This window comes from Saccopteryx leptura, chromosome 1 (genome assembly GCF_036850995.1).
Source record: "Saccopteryx leptura isolate mSacLep1 chromosome 1, mSacLep1_pri_phased_curated, whole genome shotgun sequence".
Lineage (NCBI taxonomy): Eukaryota > Metazoa > Chordata > Mammalia > Chiroptera > Emballonuridae > Saccopteryx > Saccopteryx leptura.
Genome location: NC_089503.1, coordinates 329,376,964 through 329,397,334, shown reverse-complemented (window position 1 = coordinate 329,397,334; position 20,371 = coordinate 329,376,964).

Below are 20,371 nucleotides of genomic sequence, written 5' to 3'. Positions count from 1 at the left end.
TTCTTTAAATTATTCAATAACTTAAAAGAATAACCAAATCTTTATGATGACCTATAAGGTTCAACTTGATTTTGCCTTTCATTTCCTCTCTGACCACATCTCCAATTATTTTCTCCTAGTACACTGGCCTCTTTTACTCTTCCTTGAACACAGCGGGCAATCTTTGACCTATGGGTTGTACATGTTCCTGCTCTTGTCTTGAATACTCTTCCTAGAAACAATATATTTTATCTCAAAACAATAAGATATTTCACCAAATTTAGCTCTTTGCCTAGTTTACAAGCTTTTTTTTTTTTTTTTTGCTGTTTTTTTTTAGAGAAAGAGAAAAGAAGGGAGAACCATCAATTTGTTATTTTACCCATTCATGCATTCACTGATTGATTCTTATATGTGCCCCAACTGGGGATTGAACCTGCAAACCTGTATTATTGGGATGATGCTCTAACCACCTGAGCTACCTGGTCAGGAATGAGGCTTTTGTATTTCTTAGTCATTGTTTCATTTTCCTCCATAGATTTATCAATATATAATATATTATTTTGTTATTACACTTCTTTATTTTATCATCAATCTCCATCCAATAAAATATAAAGCACAGGTGGAAATATTTTAGCCATAAAGTCTCCTAGCTATGTGCCTGGCACATTGCAGGCAAATGGTAAATAATTACTACTGAACCAGTGAGTGGATATCCTTCACTGATTATTGGGGTTCCTCAAGGAGAAAAGTATAATACACTTTCTTTTCATGCAATATATTTATATGGTTCCTAAGAGAATATCAGAATGAATTAAAATTCCTCTGGAAGACTACTTTTTTCTTAAATATTTCTCTGTAATAGCATTCCAAATCAGATTTATAATCAAAATATAGCAGTGACTTTAGTAATTTTGTCATGAGCTATTTTAGAAGGATTTTTCTATAACTAAGTTCTAATCAGGATTTTAACATATTTTAAGTCTACATTTCATTGAAAATGAAAACTTGATGCTTAAGAGTACTCCATCAATATTTTTATCTTTAAATTTGACTGTAAGTTACCTGGGGCAAAGAAAGGGAACTTTAGGATTAAGATAGAATGACATCTTCACTAAATGTATAAGTAATATTTTTATTTTTAAGAAATACACATAAATTTCATTATATCTTGAGTTTAAAAATACCACTTTTACAACAAATTTCTACATATTATGTATGATCCAAAAGTAGTTTTGTATATTTGATTTATGGACTCTTAATAGCCAGGATATCCTATCTCTTGATTCAAGAATACAGTAGCTCTTTTTTTTTTTTTTTTTGAACAATTCTATATTCCCAGAAGCCAGCTTCTTCAAACTCCAACTCCTTCCTTCTTTTATACTTCTATCAGGATATTCCCATCATATGCTCAGATTAACAACTGTAAACTGAACCATCAATGGCTCATGAAAGTACATAGTTACCTGCAGTTAGCAGATGCTTACATACTAAAATAATTTAGTATGGGGTCACAAATTCAACCTCCTGTCACTCCCAAAATGATTTATATGCAGCACTAGCAAACGGATACACCTTTTGAAAGTGGCAAATAAATAAAAATAAACAATTATAAATAATTAATTTATATTTTTTACCAACATGTCTTTATGCTCTGAGCAAGAGAAAACACAATGAGATTTAAATTTTAGGAAAATCAGACTGGAAATAATTTTGATAAAGGCTTCTAACCTATCGTCTCTTACTTGGACCAAAATAAAGGGCAAACAAAAAGAAGCAAAATCCATTACAGTTATTTTCCACTCTTTGAGAGTTTGCATTATGGTGCTTGGCTTTTACAGAAGATGAACATTAGTACCTATTTATGCTATCTGAAAAATATCCAAAGAGGATATGTGTATTGACAATAAAGTCAGAAAGTGTAAATAGCATTCAATGTTTGTTTTGTAGCAAGTCATTACAGAGGTAGCATGCAAGCCACACTGCCATGCTCACTCCATATTTATCATATAATCCCTGCTTGTACTCTATGTTATTTTAGGTTTTATGTGGCAGTTGGTGTGATTTGGTAGGTTGTTTTAGGGGGGACTGGGAATGCTAAAAAATATCCATAGAAATGAATGATAATGTTCCTTTTCTTTATGCCATTTAAGCTAATGAAAGGTTTCATGAGAACACCCTACTTTGGGATAGTGGGAGAAACCTGTATTTTAATTGTAGGCAGATTTGATAGATTGGAACCCAATAGCCATTTTAACATCTATCCAGTGTGTTTTTCTATATTGCAGGGGCTGGAATTCTTTATTTTTCAGAAACTCTTATAGCTATAGTCCTGGATATAATTTTTGATTCTGTCAATCAGACATGCTCTCTTGACTTTTTCATGGTTAATATGATGTTGGCCTGTTTTTGGTGTTTCTTCTGTTTCTAATAGCAAAAACAATTATAAGGGTGTTTGGTTTTCTGTGGCAGCATGAAGCGGAGATATAAATGTGCAGTCACTTGATCCATGTGTATTAATAAGAATTGCAAAGGACATTCATTTTCTTTGTGACATTTTGAAGGTGTTACTGCAAGTTACAGTATTAAACAGGGGCTTTCTGATCATGAAAACTTTCTGAGAATAACCTTTATGTTTTGAGTTTTCTAAGCTTGCTGTGACTTTCTTACTTTGGAAATATGTCATAGCACCGCTTTAGATATGGACACTTATAGTAGCATTTTTCTAATTTTTTTAATCACAGGAGAAGCATTAGCTCTCGTTGTAACTGTTTTCTTCAACAAAGTCATTTTGAAAGGTCAACCTAAACTACATTTCTTCAGGATTACCAATAGGTTAAGTCATTTAATACTCTGTAATAAAACATTTTATGTGTAAACATCTAAAATGTCCTTATTCATTCAAAATACATAAGGAACTTCTATAAATCAATAACCAAAAGCAAATAATCTGATTAAAAATTGGCCAAAGACACAGACAATTCCCAAAAATTATATACAAGTAGCCAAAAGGAACATAAAAATATGCTCAATGTCACTAATCAAAAAAGAAATCCAAATCAAAAGTACAAAGACATAGCATCTCAAAACCAGTATGGATAGTCATTATTAAAAAAGTAGAAAATGAGTTTTGACAAGAATATGGAGAAATTGGAACCTTGTACATGTTTGGTAGAGTTGTTAAATGATACAGCTGTTATAAAAAGCAATATGCACAGAGGTTCCTCAAAATACTATGAATTACCACATAATGCACTGATCCCAGAAAGAATTCTAGTCAGAATCACAAAGAGATGTTTGCACACCCATGTTTATTTTAGCATTATTCACAGTAACCAGTAGGTAAAAACAACCCAAATATATATCAACACATGAATGGACAAATAAAAGTGGTATATATGTATAATGAAATATTATGTATGGTTAAAATGGTATGAAATCAGTCACACATTCAGGATGGAAGAAACACAAGATCATTATGCTAAGCAAAATAAGCCAGTCACACACAGAAAAACTGTATGATTCTATTCATATAAATTATCTAAAGTAATCAAAATCCTGAAAGCAGAAAGTAAACAAATAAAAAGATCATTGCCAAGGACTGGGTGAGGGAGAAGGGAGAATTTGTGCTTTAGTAAGTAGAAAGTTTCAGTTATTTTGTTCAAGACAAAAGTTCTAGAATTCTGTTGTACAACCATATAAGTATACTTAACACTACTGAATTGTAATAGGTAAAATGGTTGAGATAATAAATTGTTATATTTTTTACAATTAAAAACCTGACTGAAACATTATTTTATAATTGTTAAAAGTCAAACTAAATACCACATACTATCAACCAAATACATAACTTTCAAGAATTGTCTGATATAACCTGACCAGGTGGTAGCACAGTGGATAGAGTGTCGAACTGGGACATGGAGGACTCAGGTTAGAAACCCCGAGGTCACCAGCTTGAGCGCGGGCTCATCTGGTTTGAGCAAGGATCACCAGCTTGAGCCCAAGGTCACTGGCTTGAGCAAGGGGTCACTCGGTCTGCTGTAGCTCATGTCAAGGCACATATGAGAAAGCAATCAATGAGAAACTAAGGTGCAGCAATGAAGAATTGATGCTTCTCATCTCTTCCCTAATTACTATATATAATACAAAGAAAATACAGTGGTACCTTGAGATACGAGCAGACCAACATACAAATTTTTTTTAAGATACAAGCTGCGACTTGGTCCATAGTTTTGTTCGAGATCTGAGCAAAATTCCAAGATATGAGTTGTGATTCAGGAAGCTGCTACTAGATGGTGCATTGGCACACAGTTCCAGTATCGGCAGCGCAACACCAGCATCTCATTCTTTCTCATGTGTTACCCACAGAATCAAGTAGAATCTTGTGTGCTGTACTCATTCTTGCACCATTTTTGCATTTTTAATAACTTTTTTTGTGTGCTATCATGGGGCCGAAGAAAGTGAGTATAAAGGCCAATGGTGAGAAGAAGAAGAGAATTATGTCGACAGAAGTAAAGCAAGAAATAATAGAAAAACATGAGCGTGTTGTACGAGTGATTGAACTGGCAAGGCTGTACGACCACAATACATCTACAATTTGTACCATCCTTAAACAAAAGGATGCCATCAAAAGCACAAATCCAGTGAAAGGAACTACAATTCTGTCCCAATTAAGGACAAATATTCATGAAGAAATGGAGAAGCTTATGCTGGTATGGGTGAAAGAGAAAGAGCTGGCAGGAGATACAGTGATAGAGACTGTAATATGCGAAAAGGCACGTATTGTTTACGGCAACTTGAAGAAGAAAGAACCATCAACCTCAAAAGAGGCAGCAGGAGATACGTTTAAGGCAAGTCACAGCTGGTTTGAAAATTTCAAGAGATCTGTCATCCACTCAGTGGTGAGGCATGGTGAAGCTGCGAGTGCTGACGTTAAGGCTGCTGAGGAGTACATCACACATTTTGCTGCACTTATTGCAAAGGAAGGCTACATCCCCCAACAAGTGTTCAACTGTGATGAAACAGGATTGTTTTGGAAAAAAAATGCCCTGGAGGACTTTCATCACCGCAGAGGAGAAGAAGCTGCCAGGCCATAAACCCATGAAGGACCCTCTGACCCTTGCATTGTGTGCAAATGCTAGTGGTGACTGTAAAGTAAAGCCACTGCTAGTGTATCATTCTGAAAATATTTGAGCCTTTAAGACTCACAAGATTCTTAAAGAAAACTGCAGGTTATGTGGTGTGCCAATGCTAGGGCATGGGTTACACGGCAGTTTTTTTATTGAGTGGGTAAATCTCGTCTTTTGTCCTGCAGTGAAGAAATATCTTCAAGAAAATAAACTCTTGATGAAAGCATTACTAATCCTTGATAATGCTCCAGCCCATGCACGTGGTCTTGAAAATGACATTCTCAATGAGTTCAAATTCATGAAAGTCCTCTACCTCCCACCCAACGCAACTTCAATCTTGCAACCTATGGGTCAGCAGGTCATTTCCAACTTTAAACAGCTTTACATAAAGCACTTGTTCCACCACTGCTTTGAGGTGACTGAGAATACAAATCTAACCCTTCAAGAGTTTTGGAAAGGTCACTACAACATCATGATATGTTTATGCATTATTGACTTGGCATGGCAAGAGGTTACAAGAAGAGCCTTAAACTCAGCATGGAAAAAGTTATGGCCTGATGTTGTTGCAGACAGGGACTTTGAAGGATTTGAACCAGAGACCGAGACCGAGGTAGAAGCGTTAGAGGAGACTGTGTCCCTTGGAAAGTTGATGGGTCTGGAGGTAGATGAGGGTGACGTAAACAAGCTTGTTGAGGAACATGAGGAGGAACTCTCAACTGAGGAGTTGAAGGAGCTACAGATGATGCAACATATGGAGCTTCTGCAAGAGATTAGTAGTGAGGAGGAGGTAGAGTTGGAGGAAGTGATTTCTACAAGTGAAATTAAAGCCATGCTGGCAATGTGGGAGAAGCTTTCAAGTTTCATTAAAAAGAAATACCCAGAAAAAGTTTCAACTGGTCATGCTTCAGCACTTTTTAATGACACTTAGTTGTCACATTTCCATAACATTTTTAAAGGCAGGCAATTTTTTGATGAAACTCCATACGGTTTTCCACAGTGGTTGTACAAGTCTTCATTCCCACCAGCAATGCAGGAGGGTTCCCTTTTTTCTACACCCTTGCTAGCACTTATTGTATATTAATTTGTTAATTAGCACCATTCTGACAGGTGTCAGGTGGTATCTCATTGTAGTTTTAATTTCTATTTCTCTGATGTTTAGTGATGTTGAACATTTTTTCATATGCTTACTGGCCATCTGTATGTCCTCTTTGGAGAAGTGTCTATTCAGTTCTTTTGCCCATTTTTTAATTGGATTGTTTACCATCCTGGTCTTGAGTTTTACAAGTTCTTTATAAATTTTGGTAATTAACCCCATATGAGGAATCCAATGAACAATGTGAACTAAGGAAAGAAGTAGAGGCAGAGATGGGGTCAAAAGGACCAGAGGGAAAGGGGAAGAGAGAATGGGATCAGAGAGGGGAAAGGGATTAGTGAAATTATGTATACATAACACAGAGCCAAAGAGAGCAGCACAGCAAATCCTGCAGGGAAGGGGGTAGGTCATTGGGGAGGGGGCAAAATGGGTATCAAGGGGAAGACGGGGTGGGGAGAGAGGAAAATATATTCGATGGGACACTTGAATCTGTAAACACAATAAATTAAAATTAAAAAAAGTTTTTAATTAAATAAATAAATAAAAGGCAGGCAAAAGCAAACCTCTTTGGACAGATTTTTATTCAAAATTCCTGCAAGTGAAAGTGCCAAAAGTGCAGCCAAAAAGGCAAAAACAGGTAATGATTAAATGAAAAATACGTAATGTTAAGCTTAGGTTAAGTTTAAAGTTAAGAAAGGGCATTTTTTTACAATTAAGTCTTGTGGTTTCATTTTAAGTAAAGAAAGTGCAGTTTTAGTTTACATTTAGTGTTAAGAAAGTGCAGTTTTAATTTACATGTCTATAGTGCCTGCATCCCTTCCTCCCTCCCTCCTCCTCCACCATTCACCTCCGTTAGCCGCACTTGTCTGTCTCCAAGGTAAGAATACAGTACTAAATAATACTTTTTTCTTTTATTTCATATATTTGGTTATGTATTGGTAAAGTATACATGTGTTTCTTAATTAAAAACATGTCTTTTTTCATAATTTAGGATGGTTTGGGGATGTTTCACAGGGCTGGAATGGATTAAATCTATTTCAGTTATTTTAAATGGGAGAAATTTGTTTGATATACCAGTTGACTGACTTACGAGCTTAGTTACAGAACGAATTAAACTCGTATTTCAAGGTACCACTGTAGATTTTATCAAGACACTAATAATTAAATCACAGCTTCATTTTCAAGAAAGTTTCATTTTTAAAAGAAATAAATGTAGGAAATTGTAACACAGTTATCAAAGTCTAGAAGGGACTGTGATTTGAGATAAAGTGGGCTCAATTATTTGTAAACACTATTAGGCATCTCTAATCAAAAGCTTTCTAATGAAACTGGAAAAACTCATCAATGTCTTGAGACAAGAGACTTTTCCTCTGCATAGATTTTTAAAGTTTCATTAGACTTTTTCAATGTGGAGAACATTTTCCAGAAATGGAGAAAAATTTCACTTAAATTTGGAAAAATGAGAGAAGCTATGAAACTTTACCATAAGACAGATGAAAATAATTTTGCTTTAAGCCGCTCTTACTACATAAGGCCTATATCAATTAGATATATTCACCATGCATACAGCAAACCCAGCAAAAATTCAATCTCTGACAAAATTTCTCACTCTGTTGCTGGTTCAATGAGGATAAAAAATTTGCCTAAATTATACTGATTCTTTCCCTAAATGGGAAATGTATATTCTACCAGATTTTCAGTCAGATGTTCTAGGAAAGATATTGGACACAGAAGTTATTTTCTTGAAAAAGAAAGCAGGCTAAATAGCAATTCATTTAAAAAGTACATTTCCTGTAGTGATTTTAACCTATTAAGACTTTTTCCTAGTTTCAGTGCCTTCTTATCCTTAATCTAACTGAATGTCTGGTGGTAACCCACACCTACAATGTCTTTTTCAGGTTGAATACCTAAATAATAATAATAATAATAATAATAATAATAATACTAGCAGTGTCCAGTCAAAAAAGGATGTCAACAGTGTAGGTTGAGGTGTAAGTCATAGTCTTCTGTAATTTGCATTTATTCAATGATAAATAGAAAGAAAAATAAGGATGTCATTTAAGAATTCTGCAGTGTACAAGAAGATAAGCTGCAAGAGATAAGAAAACACTTTAGAAGATTTACTACAGAAAACAAAATAAATTTTGGCACCAGATGGTATATAATCTGAAGGAAAAAACATAAAACAACACTATACAAGGAAACAGAAAAAATTAGATAAACATACTGAGATGAAAAATAATAATGACACATTTTTTTAAAAGTCAGAACACATGTAATTGTATGTATCAGAAACAAATAGACAACATGATTAAAATTCAATAAAAATGATCATCATTTTGAAAGCAAAATTTGAGAGGCTATGTCTGAATATTAAGAAAAGGAAAATGGATGCACATTGTTTCTAAGGAAGTTGAGAGATCCAAGACGGAGGAAGATTAAAAATACAGATACTTTGTACTTCTTAGGAATAGCACAGAAAAAATGGGCAACCCTTTTCAAAAATCTAAAAATAAATAAATAAATAAGTTTTCAAATTCCTAGATCTGTCTGTGTCAAGGATTCACTGAATATCAGAAATTATTAAAAAGTTATTAATATGACTTCCAGCTTCCTATCCAGCATGTAAGAAGTGTGGAAGCTGCCTCTTTGTTCTAACAAGGAAAAAGCTGAGAAACTGAAAAAGCAACTCTGAGATCCCTCAGAGAGGCACAGTCACAAGACAAATCACTGCCCTTACACTGGAGAGACTCACAGGTAAATACAGAGAATTACAATTTACCTGAGCAGAACACCATCTAAAATTTCCACAAGAAACAGCGCCGGGGTAAGAAAGCCTGCACTCTAATTGTTGAATGACTAGATGCCCAGGGTGGACTACTCTGATAGATAAAAAGTCCAGGAAACCCAGTCACAGAGGGGCCCTCCAAATTTGGTATGAAATACCTACAGAAGCTTGACCAGACTCACAGTTCATATGAAAAAAAGGCCTTCATGCTTCTGGCAGGAAGTGTGTTTTGGGGGAGCAACCATTTTGAAATGCACTAAAGCATTCTGTTCTCAACAAAACCTGCCCTCAGGGAAAACTAGTTAAACAGAGCCTAACTGCTGGGCATTATTAGAGCCCAATTGACTTGGGAGGGGGTTTAGAAATACCCAACAGCAGCTGGCTGTAATCTTCTACTTGGTGAAAAGGAAATATCCAACAACTCACTTAATCTCCTGCCTCCCTTAGGAAAGAATAGGGATGAGAAGCATGCTAAATTTACAGTCCAGACCAGGGGTCCCCAAACTACAGCCCGAAGGCTGCATGCGGCCCCCTGAGGCCATTTATCCAGCCCCTGCTGCACTTCCAGAAGGGGCACCTCTTTCATTGGTGGTCAGTGAGAGGAGCATAGTTCCCATTGAAATACTGGTCAGTTTGTTGATTTAAATTTACTTGTTCTTTATTTTAAATATTGTATTTGTTCTCATTTTGTTTTTTTACTTTAAAATAAGATATGTGCAGTGTGCATAGGCATTTGTCCATTGAATTTTTTATAGTCTGGCCCTCCAACGGTCTGAGAGACAGTGAACTGGCCCCCTGTGTAAAAAGTTTGGGGACCCCTGGTCCAGACCCATAGGCAGATTAAAATACAGTCATGTGCTGCTTACCTATGAGGATATGTTCTGAAAAATGTGTTGCTAGGCAGTTTCATTGTGCAAACATCATAGAATGTCTTACACAGATCTAGATAGTATAGCCTACTTACTCACCTAGGTATTATGGTATTGCCCATTGCTCTTAAGCTGCAACTGTATAACAAGCTACTATACTGAATACTATAGGCAACTGTAACACAATGGCATGTGCGTATCTAAACACAGAAAAGATACAGTGTAAAAGGCACTATATAAATTGTAAAAATATACATCTGTATAGGGCACTTAACCATGAATGGGTTTGCAGGACTGAAAGTTTACCTGGGCAAGGCAGTGAGTGAGTGGGGAGTGAACATGAAGGCCTAGGACATTACTGTGCATGGCTGCAAACTTTGTGCACACTGTATGCTTAGGCTACACTAAATATACAAACAACATGAGAGTACATCAAGCATTATCAAGCATAGAGAAAATAATGCAATGAAGACACATGGTAAACAGAAGATGTGCTGGTATAACACAACATACTATTTTATAGCAAATTTTTTTTTGTAAGTAGAAAAATTATACCCTAAAATAATGATAAAAGTATAGTGATATAGAGTAAATACATAAACTAATAACAATTGTTTGTTATAATTATCAAGTATTTACTACACTTAATTGTATGTGCTATACTTTTATAGGACTGGCAGTGTGTTTATACCACCATCATCACGACCACATTAGTCATCTTGGCACCGACAGCATTATTACAATGATGATGCCACTAGGTGATAACCATTCTTCAGCTTCATTATAATATTAAGGGATCACTGTAGTTTTGTGGTCCATGGTTGACAGAACATTTTTAGGAGGCCTATGTCTGTACTGCGTTATACCTATATAATTATAACAAGCTTCTTCTCTCTCCACAACTTACCACCACATTACTAAAGGCCAATTTACAGCAGTTTCTTTTGTCCAGTACAACATGTCCACATATATATAGGATGGGGAAAATGTAGGTTTATAGCTGTTTTTATGGAAAATAATACATTAATTTATGAATAATAACATAATAAACTGTTTCATGTACTAACAACTGTAAACCTACTTTTGCCCCTCCCTTTACAGTAAGTCCCAGAGTTACAAACATTTGACTCACAACTACTTACAAATGGAATGCCATAAGGGCTATAGGTAATTAACTGCAGTTGGACATTGGCGGAAATGATATTATAGAGTTACTCGACTCCCATGGCAAAGAACTAACCAATGAAGATGTTACAGACCCAAAGCAGCAGATAATAGCATTTGGGAAGAAAATAGGGACCTAGAAACTCCAGAACCAAAAAAGTTTTCTACAAAAGAGTTATCCGATACTTTTGGACTCATTGCAGTAGGAATGGCAAAGTTATAGGAACAAGATCTGGATACAGAGAGGTTCACCAAAGTTTATTGTACAGTTACCGAAGGCCTGAGTTGCTACAGGACCATTTATAATGAGAAAAAGAAAACCTCTCTACAAACCTCCCTTAATATCTATTTCAAGAAATTGACTCCAGCCTGACCAGGCTGTGGCACAGTGGCACATTTGGCCTGGGATGCTGAGGACTCACATTCAAAACCCAGAGAATGCCACTTGAGTGTGGGCGCATCCATCTTGAGCCTGAACTCATCAGTTTGAGCATGGGGTTGCTATCGGGAGCCCAAAGGTCACTTGCTGTATTGAGCAAGGGGTCTCTGGCTTGGCTGTACTCCTCCCCCGCACCCGTCCCGTCAAGGCACATATGAGAAAGCAATCAAGAAGCAACTAACATGCCGTAACAAAAAATGGATGCTTCTCATCTCTCCCTTCCTGTCTGTCTCTGTATGTTCTTCCCCTGCCTCTCTTTCTTCTTAAAAAAGAAAAAGAAAAAAAAAGAAAAGGAAAAGAAACTGACTCTCTCAGCAGAATCAAGCCCTGACTCTCTAACACCAGCCCCTCCTGTCCAACAAGCCCATCACCATCTGCATCATCCAACTGTTTAAGGTTGTATTTGAAAATGTTTAAGTATTTATATGCACAGAAAGGTAAGACTAAGTACTATGTTAAGACAAACATCTAAGTTGCTTTTAATGGGTAAATGTACCTGTTCCAATTTACATACAATTCAACTTAAGAACAAACCTACAGAACCTATCTTGTTCATAACCCAGGGACTGCCTGTTTATACAGACAAAAACCTCAAGGTGCACTAAAAGGCTAAAAACATATTTCAAAGAGACAGAGCACACATCAAAACCGGACACCCAAAATGACAGGAATTTAAAAATGATCAGACCAGATTTTTTTTTCTTTCTTTTTTTTTGAGAAAGGCAGTGAGAGAGAGACAGGAACATTAAGCTGTTCTTGTATGTGCCCTAATCAGGGATCAAACCAGCAACCTCTGTTCTCTGGAACAAGGCTCCAACCAACTGACCTATTCAGCCAGGGCTTTATTGATTGATTGATTGATTGATTGATTGATTGATTGATTGATCGATTTCCAGAGTGACCGAGAGAGGAAGGGAGAGAGGGGAATGAGAAGGAAAGCATTCCTTTTTTGTTCCATTCAGTCATGCACTCATTGATTGCTTCTCATGCATGTCCTGAGTGGGAATCGAACCTGCAACCTTGTCATTTCTTGGAGATGCTCTTAACCTACTGAGCTAACTAGCCAGGGCCAAGATCAGAAATTTATACTATGATTAATATGCTAAGGGCTCTAATGGCTAAAGTAGATAGGCATACAATGTAAGAAGACAGATAGAAATTTGAAGGAAAAACCCACTTTCCAGAAAAAAAGTGAAGTGATATAGTGTTATTTATATATTTTTTATTTTTTGTATTTTTCTGAAGCTGGAAATGGGGAGGCAGTCAGACAGACTCCCGCATGCACTCGACCAGGATCCACCCAGCATGCCCACCAGGGGGCGATGCTCTTCCCACCTGGGGCGTCGCTCTGCTGCAACCAGAGCCATTCTAGCACCTGAGGCAGAGGCCACAGAGCCATTCTCAGCGCCCGGGCCAACTTTGCTCCAATGGAACCCTGGCTGCGGGAGGGGAAGAGGGAGACAGAGAGGAAGGAGAGGGGGAGAGGTGGAGAAGCAGATGGGCGCTTCTCCTGTGTGCCCTGGCCAGGAATCGAACCCGGGATTCCTGCACGCCAGGCCGACGCTCTGCCACTGAGCCAACCGACCAGGGCCTATAGTGTTATTTAAAAGTGGGCTCAGATTAGTTGTAAATGTATGTAGCAAATTCTAGCACAGCCATTAAAGTTTTAAAAAGTACAATTAATATGATAAGAGGAGAGAAAATGGAGTCATATAAAATGCTCAATTAAAATCACAAAAGGCAGAAAAATAAAGGAAAAGAAAAACAAAGATCAAAGGCAACATATAGAAAACACTAATAAATATGGTAGATATTAATCCAAATATATCAATAATCACTTTGAATATCAATGGTCTAAATGCACCAATTAAAAGTCAGACAGTGACAGAATGGATTAAAAAAATAAGACCCAACTATATGTTACCTATGGTTTAAATATAAAAATATAGAGAGAGATTAAAGGTATAAAAGAATGGAGAAAGGTATACTATTCTAACCCAAATCAAAAGAAAATGGGAGTAGCTATGTTGATTTTGGACAAAGCATACTTCAGAGCAAGGAAAATATCAGGGAAAAAGAGGGGCATTACATAATAATAGAGGGGTCAGTTCATAGAAGACATAATTTTTATTGTATACACCTAACAAAAGATGGTCAAACTATGTAAGGCAAAAACTGATAGAACTCCATGGATAAATAGATGAATCCACTATTATGACTGAGAACTTCAACACTCTTCTTTCAGAAATGGAGATATCCAGTAGGCAGAAAATTGGAAAGGAAATAGTTGAACTCAACAGTACTATCAATCAACTGAATATAATGGACAGGTTAAACACATTTTGTAGAGAGTATTATTTATAAAAGAAGCTTATAGTTCTTAAAATTATCTAAATTAGATGCCAAATGACAGAGTGAAATACCATGGAGGATTTATATTAAAAACAATGAATCTATCAAACCTATTTTATACTCATGTCAGTTAGGGCATATTTTTCTTTAGTTCAAATCCCTATGGCTTTAAAAGTGGAGGAATTGTATATAATGCTTTCTGCAGGTCATACCCAGTATAAATTTTCTTTTTTCCTTATAGGCATCTGCCAGATTACTATGTTTTATATGTTTTTACTAACTTTGTCTGCTATCTACCTTAATCTTAGTAAAAATTATATTCAGCAAAAAAAAAAAAATGCAATATCAGAGGTACATACCTTCCAATATTCAATATGTAGAGGTAGAAACAAACTTTGAATATATATTTTTTCCACTTCAGTTTTTTAATTAATTAATTTATTTATTTTTTACAGAGACAGAGAGAGAGTCAGAGAGAGGGACAGACAGGGACAGACAGACAGGAACAGAGATGAGAAGCATCAATCATCAGTCTTTCATTGCGCGTTGCAACACTTTAGTTGTTCATTGATTGCCCTCTCACATGTGCCTTGACCTTGAGCCCTCAGCAGACCAAGCAGCCCCTTGCTCGAGCCAGTGACCTTGGGTTCAAGCTGGTGGGCTTTTGCTCAAACCCAATGAGCCCATGCTCAAGGTGGCAAGCTCAGGGTCTCGAACCTGGGTCCTCTACATTCCAGTCCAATGCTCTATTCACTGCGCCACCGCCTGGTCAGGCTTCAGTTTTTTTGAGAAAACTAATTTACATTACAGTATACTCTTTTCATTTGACTCATCAGAAACTTTTTAAATACATGACATAAAGAAAGTTACTACTATGCCTTCAACTTTTAACTTCAATATTTAACTCAGGCAGATCAGTGAAGAGACTTTTCCTTGTGTTTCTCCTCACCAGTTTCCCAACTTTGAAAGAATTATGCCCCTTAATACCAGAAGAAACTTAAGAACACGTTTAGTGGCACAGAGTGAAACATTTAATGTAGTATTTGACATTCTGTGAGAAACTTTCAGAAATTATAAAAAACAAATAAAAGACTAGGTATGCTTGTATTTCTGACATTGACCTCAGGACAACAGAACTGGAACATTAGCATTAGACCAAGGGTGGGAAGACCGACAATACATAAAGAGAAGTTGGAAGATAGACTAAGAAAGTCAAGAACAAATTTATCCAATGTGCATACTCAGAAAGCATGCTGAATGTATAAATTTTATACCTGCACATACACTGAGATACTATATTTTCAGGTAGATTGTGCTTAAAAGCGTTTCTGTCTAAATAAACTAAAGTTTCGATTTAGATGAGTGAGCCAATGGCAGGCTTGATGCAGAGATTGGATTACCCAAAGGAGAATCAGAATTCTACTTCACATACAGAATGTAAAACCAGTAGCCATTGCCAGCATCACAGCCACCAGGCCCATGAAGGTTAGCATTAGATTTGGACAGACGGTAATGAAACAATGGAGCCAAGAACTGGTGGGCCATTAGCTTTAATCCTACCTTGCATCTGGCAGGCAAGAAATACACACAGTGAGAAAACACTTCCCTTTCCATTCAGGGCTCCCAAAGCCACTGACTTATCCAAGTTTCCTAGAATCAAAGGTTTCTAACCTCACCAGTCTCATTCACCTCTGTTCGCCATCTCCTTCTCTCTGCACAAACTCTGCACAGACTGACTTCTCCTTCAGCACTCTGCCATCTTGGCTGCTTCTCCTCTCCTCCACGTGGCCTCTTTCTGCTCTCCTACAGCATGGGCTCCTCCGGGAACATAATCACTCTTCCCCGGAACAAGTGTGATCTCTCTTCCTTTTAAAACCTTTTGGTGCGAAAGCCCTCCCCCAACACATTATTAACATAATCATGCCCATTCCAAGCAAGAAGGACAACTAATATTATCACCTGGGCAACGGGGTTTCATGTGGGCAGTGCCATCTTTAACAAAGTGAGCATAATATGATATATTTTTTCTGCCCAACACAGAATTTTACTAAAATTGCGATGATAGTTTATTCTCGCTCTACCCTCAATAGTCTATATTTGTGGAAAGGAAGATAAATTTGCTTAATGTTTCCAATGACCAAAGCTTATGCTTGGAAAGGACTAATGCCTTTAGATTAAACTATTAGAGTTCAAGTGCTTAAGAGTGATTAGAGAAGACTAATTCCTTCTTAGATCTTACTGAAATATAATACTGTCAGACATAATTCTCAAATGTCACTCATCTATAAATAGATTCGATCTATATATATATCTATACCTGAATCTTGATGTTCTATCACAAAAACAGTTCACAAAATTTGTTCTCTGCAGGGACCTAGAAATGCCATCTGCTTAATCTGCCTCTGTAAATTAATTTAGGTGGATGAGAAAAATTGTTAGGATGTGAAGATAATTACTAGTTTTATGGACTGAATGGTACCATGGTAAAGTATGTATCCAGTCAGTATTCCACAATACTGCTCCCTCAGGCGCATTATAATGCGAAGTTTGCCATTAACAAACTGTAACTCTCACAATGAACTGGTTTGTCATTCTCTGTCATATTCAGTTGCAGTTGGGTAAATTTACTAACTACTTTTGTACCTTATTTGAACAGCTTTCCAAGTCTGAAACCAATTATCGAGCTACTCCAGCCTGGTCATACTGGTTAACAAAAGTTTGAATTCGAAAGAAAAACTGGATTAGGAATTTAGAGCATTGTGTTCTAATCTCTGCTCTGTCCCCACCATCAAGTTATATTGACTTCGTACAGGCTCCTACATCTTTCAGTGTAACTCATTTTTAAAAGAAAGCAGTCCATTTAATGTTTTCAGATTTCTATTAAGGAACAAATACTTCATCTTTAAGTCTCTTTCCGAACTGACTTGTATCTTTTGTTTTCAAAAAGGGTAACAAAGGTAAAGAGCTCAACAAAATGGAAAGCAGGCTTTGGGTGCCTGAGAGTAACAAGTCTAGGTCCATGATTATAAACAGACTTATCACATAATTTTTACACTTTCTTTTTTTAATTTTCCTAAGTGATAATTCATCTCTTCAAAGTTTAAGTTTGGCCTAACCAGGGGGTAGCACAGTGGATAAAGCATTGGACTGGGATGCGGAGGACCCAAGGTCACCAGCTTGAGCGTGGGCTCATCTGGTTTGAGCAAGGCTCATCAGCTTGAGCCCAAGGTCGCTGGCTCCAGCAAGGGGTCACTTGGTCTGCTGTAGCTCAAGTCAAGGCACATATAAGAAAGCAATCAATGAACAAGTAAGGTGGCTGCAATGAAGAATTGATGCTTTTCATCTCTCTCCCTTCCTGTCTGTCCCTATCTGTCCCTCTTTCTGTCTCTCTTTGTCTCTGTCCCAAAAAATAAAAATAAAGTTTAAGTTTGGCATTTCAAATGACAAAGACTAAAAATTTCTGAACAGAAGCAAAACATTTTTCTCTTTACAATTATTTAACATATTCTTTTAAATCTTATTTAGGGGAACATATATCATCTCTTTATTCATTTCTAGTTTCTCTGATTTTCAGCTGCAGTAAAAATGTTGGATTAAGTGTCTTAACCATTAAAAAATACTGAATATAAAATTTCATCAACATGTGTTATGAACTGAATTATTTCCCCCCCCCCAAATTCCTGTGTTGAATCTCTAATATACCACTGAGATTATATTTGGAGAAAGGGACTTTATAGAGGTAATTAAGGTTAATTGAGGTCATAAGGATGGTGCCCTACTCTTAAAAGACAGTTCATATGCTCAGAGAAGAAAGGCTATATGAGGACAAAGAGAAAAGGCAGACATCTACAAGTCAGGAAGAGACACTGCATAAGAAATCACCCCTGACAGCATATTGGTCTCAGGCTTCTAGCTTCAATAACTGTGAGAAAAAAAAATCTGTTATTTAAACCAGTCTGGAACTTTTGTCATGATAGCCTAAGCAGCCTACTACAATATACATCCTTGCTTTTTATTTTTATATTCCTTTACATGTCTTCTTTCACTCTTATAGGGCAAAGTGAATGAATGCATCTAGTCTCATAGTTCCTTATTAAGTAAAAAGTTTTCATTAGTCTCTTCAATTTATCTTGCCTTTTTGTTTATTTGTTTTTTAGTTCAGTTATATCATTAAAAATATTGTGCTGAATTTCTATGACAAGTAAGATATTATTTCTACTCATAATCCAGTATGTTAACTGCTAACCTGGAAGCCTCCATGTCAATATCCAGCTTATTGCTTAAAGGAAATATTTGACTTATAAAACATTCTAAAATGATGCCAAAACTAGCCAGATAACAATGAACATACTGTGGGTGTAAAAATGATTAGATGGGCTTAAAAATTACATTTTAGTCATATTTGGCCCAATTTTGTTTTTGAAGGGATACGGCATGACTTATTTCTTGAAATAACATGATAAAATTCTTGTTTTATGTTTTCTTTAACATTTATAAACTATATTTTAATTAAAATTTTTATTTTTGCCAGACATATATGTACATAGTAAAAATGATCAAATAAGATTTTAATGAAAAATAGTAGTTTCCTGGTCCAATTTATCTTTCAACTCCAATATTTCTACTGAAATTAATTCTACATTCTAAAATAACATTTTTTTAATGTTAGGTCTTGATTTATGAATTTTAAGCAATATTATTGACTTACTATTTTACAGTTGGTAAAGAGTTTTTTTAAAACAACTCCCCTACTTAACTTCTACTTATTTTTCTAATACAGTTATGTCACAATGTTTATTAATTACTTAATATATGATAACAATATGAATTGTGTTCACGTTTGAGCCAGTTAGTATGACTTACCTTTCTTGTTCCATTTGTTTTTACCTGTAGTTAATAAATGACATTCATTTTCCTTGGTAATGTCTTACATATCTATAGTGCAATATCAAAAGCAGGAAATTGACATTGGTATAATCCAGAAACCTTATTTAGAATTCACAAGTTTTACATATACCCATGTGTGTGTGGTTCTATGCAATTTTATCTCATGTGTAGATTTATGTAACTACCACCCTAATCCAGCTGAAGAACTGTTCCATCACAAAAGTAGACCACATGTTACCCTTATATAGTCACACTATCCTTTCCCCTCCTTCACCCTTAACCCTTGGCAACCACCAATATGTTCTCTCTCTCTCTCTCTCTCTCTCTCTATATATATATATATATATATTTCAAGACTGGTCAAATAAATTTTTTAAATCCTTTTCTCCTGTTTTGATTTCAATAGTTTTCTTTGTTTTCTGTTTCTTTTTCATAGCATTCTGTTCTCTTATGTTTCATGTAGTATTTTTCCCTCAGTGAAAAATAAAGGGGAGCCTGACCTCTGGTGGCGCAGTGGATAAAGTGTTGACCTGGAATGCTGAGGTCCCCGGTTTGGAGCTCTGGGCTTGCCCAGTCAAGGCACATATGGGAGTTGATGCTTCCTGCTCCTCCCCCCTTCTCTCTCTCTCTCTCTCTCTCTCTTCTCAAACATGAATAAATAATAGAATAAAAATAAAAATAATTTAAAAAAAGAACTTTCCATAAAATAAAACAAAACCATCATTATATAAAAAAAGAAAAATAAAGGGGATAGCTATAGATTTTATTGTTTTGGAGAATTTTTTTTCTGCTACATTTATATGTTTCCTCCAGCTACCTCCATTTTATTGTTCTTACTTTTTTTTTATGATATTTTGAGTGATGTCTTAAAAAGTTCATTGAAAGCATGTGTGAATGTGTAGGGCTTGTGAACTGAATGTTAAGCTTTTCTTTGGTAAGATTCCAAATATAAGTGTTTGGGTTCCTTTTCTTATTTTAAATAAGCTAACACCCCATTCACAACATATACTCAAATTAAGCCATATGATTCAAAAACTATTTGCAATAGAACTCCTCTCATCATCTATCTGTACAAAACCTTCAGTTACTAGAAACTATGATTAGGCTATTTTTATGGGGGGCTTTTACTGTGCCCATCCAGTTCTGATGCTTTGGTCCATTACAACAGCATCACAAGTGCCAACATTGTCTTTGCCAGCTGTGCATGCAGAAGACTCTTGACCTAAAAGATATTTACAAGTCAGTCTCCCAAACACAATGCTGCCTTCAAATTTCATAATGGCTCTGCCTCACTGTAATCTCACAGAGAAATAAACATAAGACATATAGCATCTTTACTGAGTATCTTTTTAAAAAGAATACCCAGTTGTACATCCTAGCTGATATCACCTGGCTCAGGAGCTCACCCCTGAATCAACCTCACCCCAGACACCAAAACTCTGACACCTACAAGCTGTGTCTCCTAAGTTCCAGACAAATTGAACATGAAATATTTTCTGCTCTTCTTCCTTTGGTATTAGGGATTCTATCATGTTTTATGAACTTGTTGTTTGTTTAACAATGTTTCTGGTATACTCTTTGCTTTTGCCAACCCACACTTACATTCCAATGCATAAGGGAAAGCCTAGTAGAGAGTACTACAGTCTGTGACATGCTAAAAATTAATGGAGATTA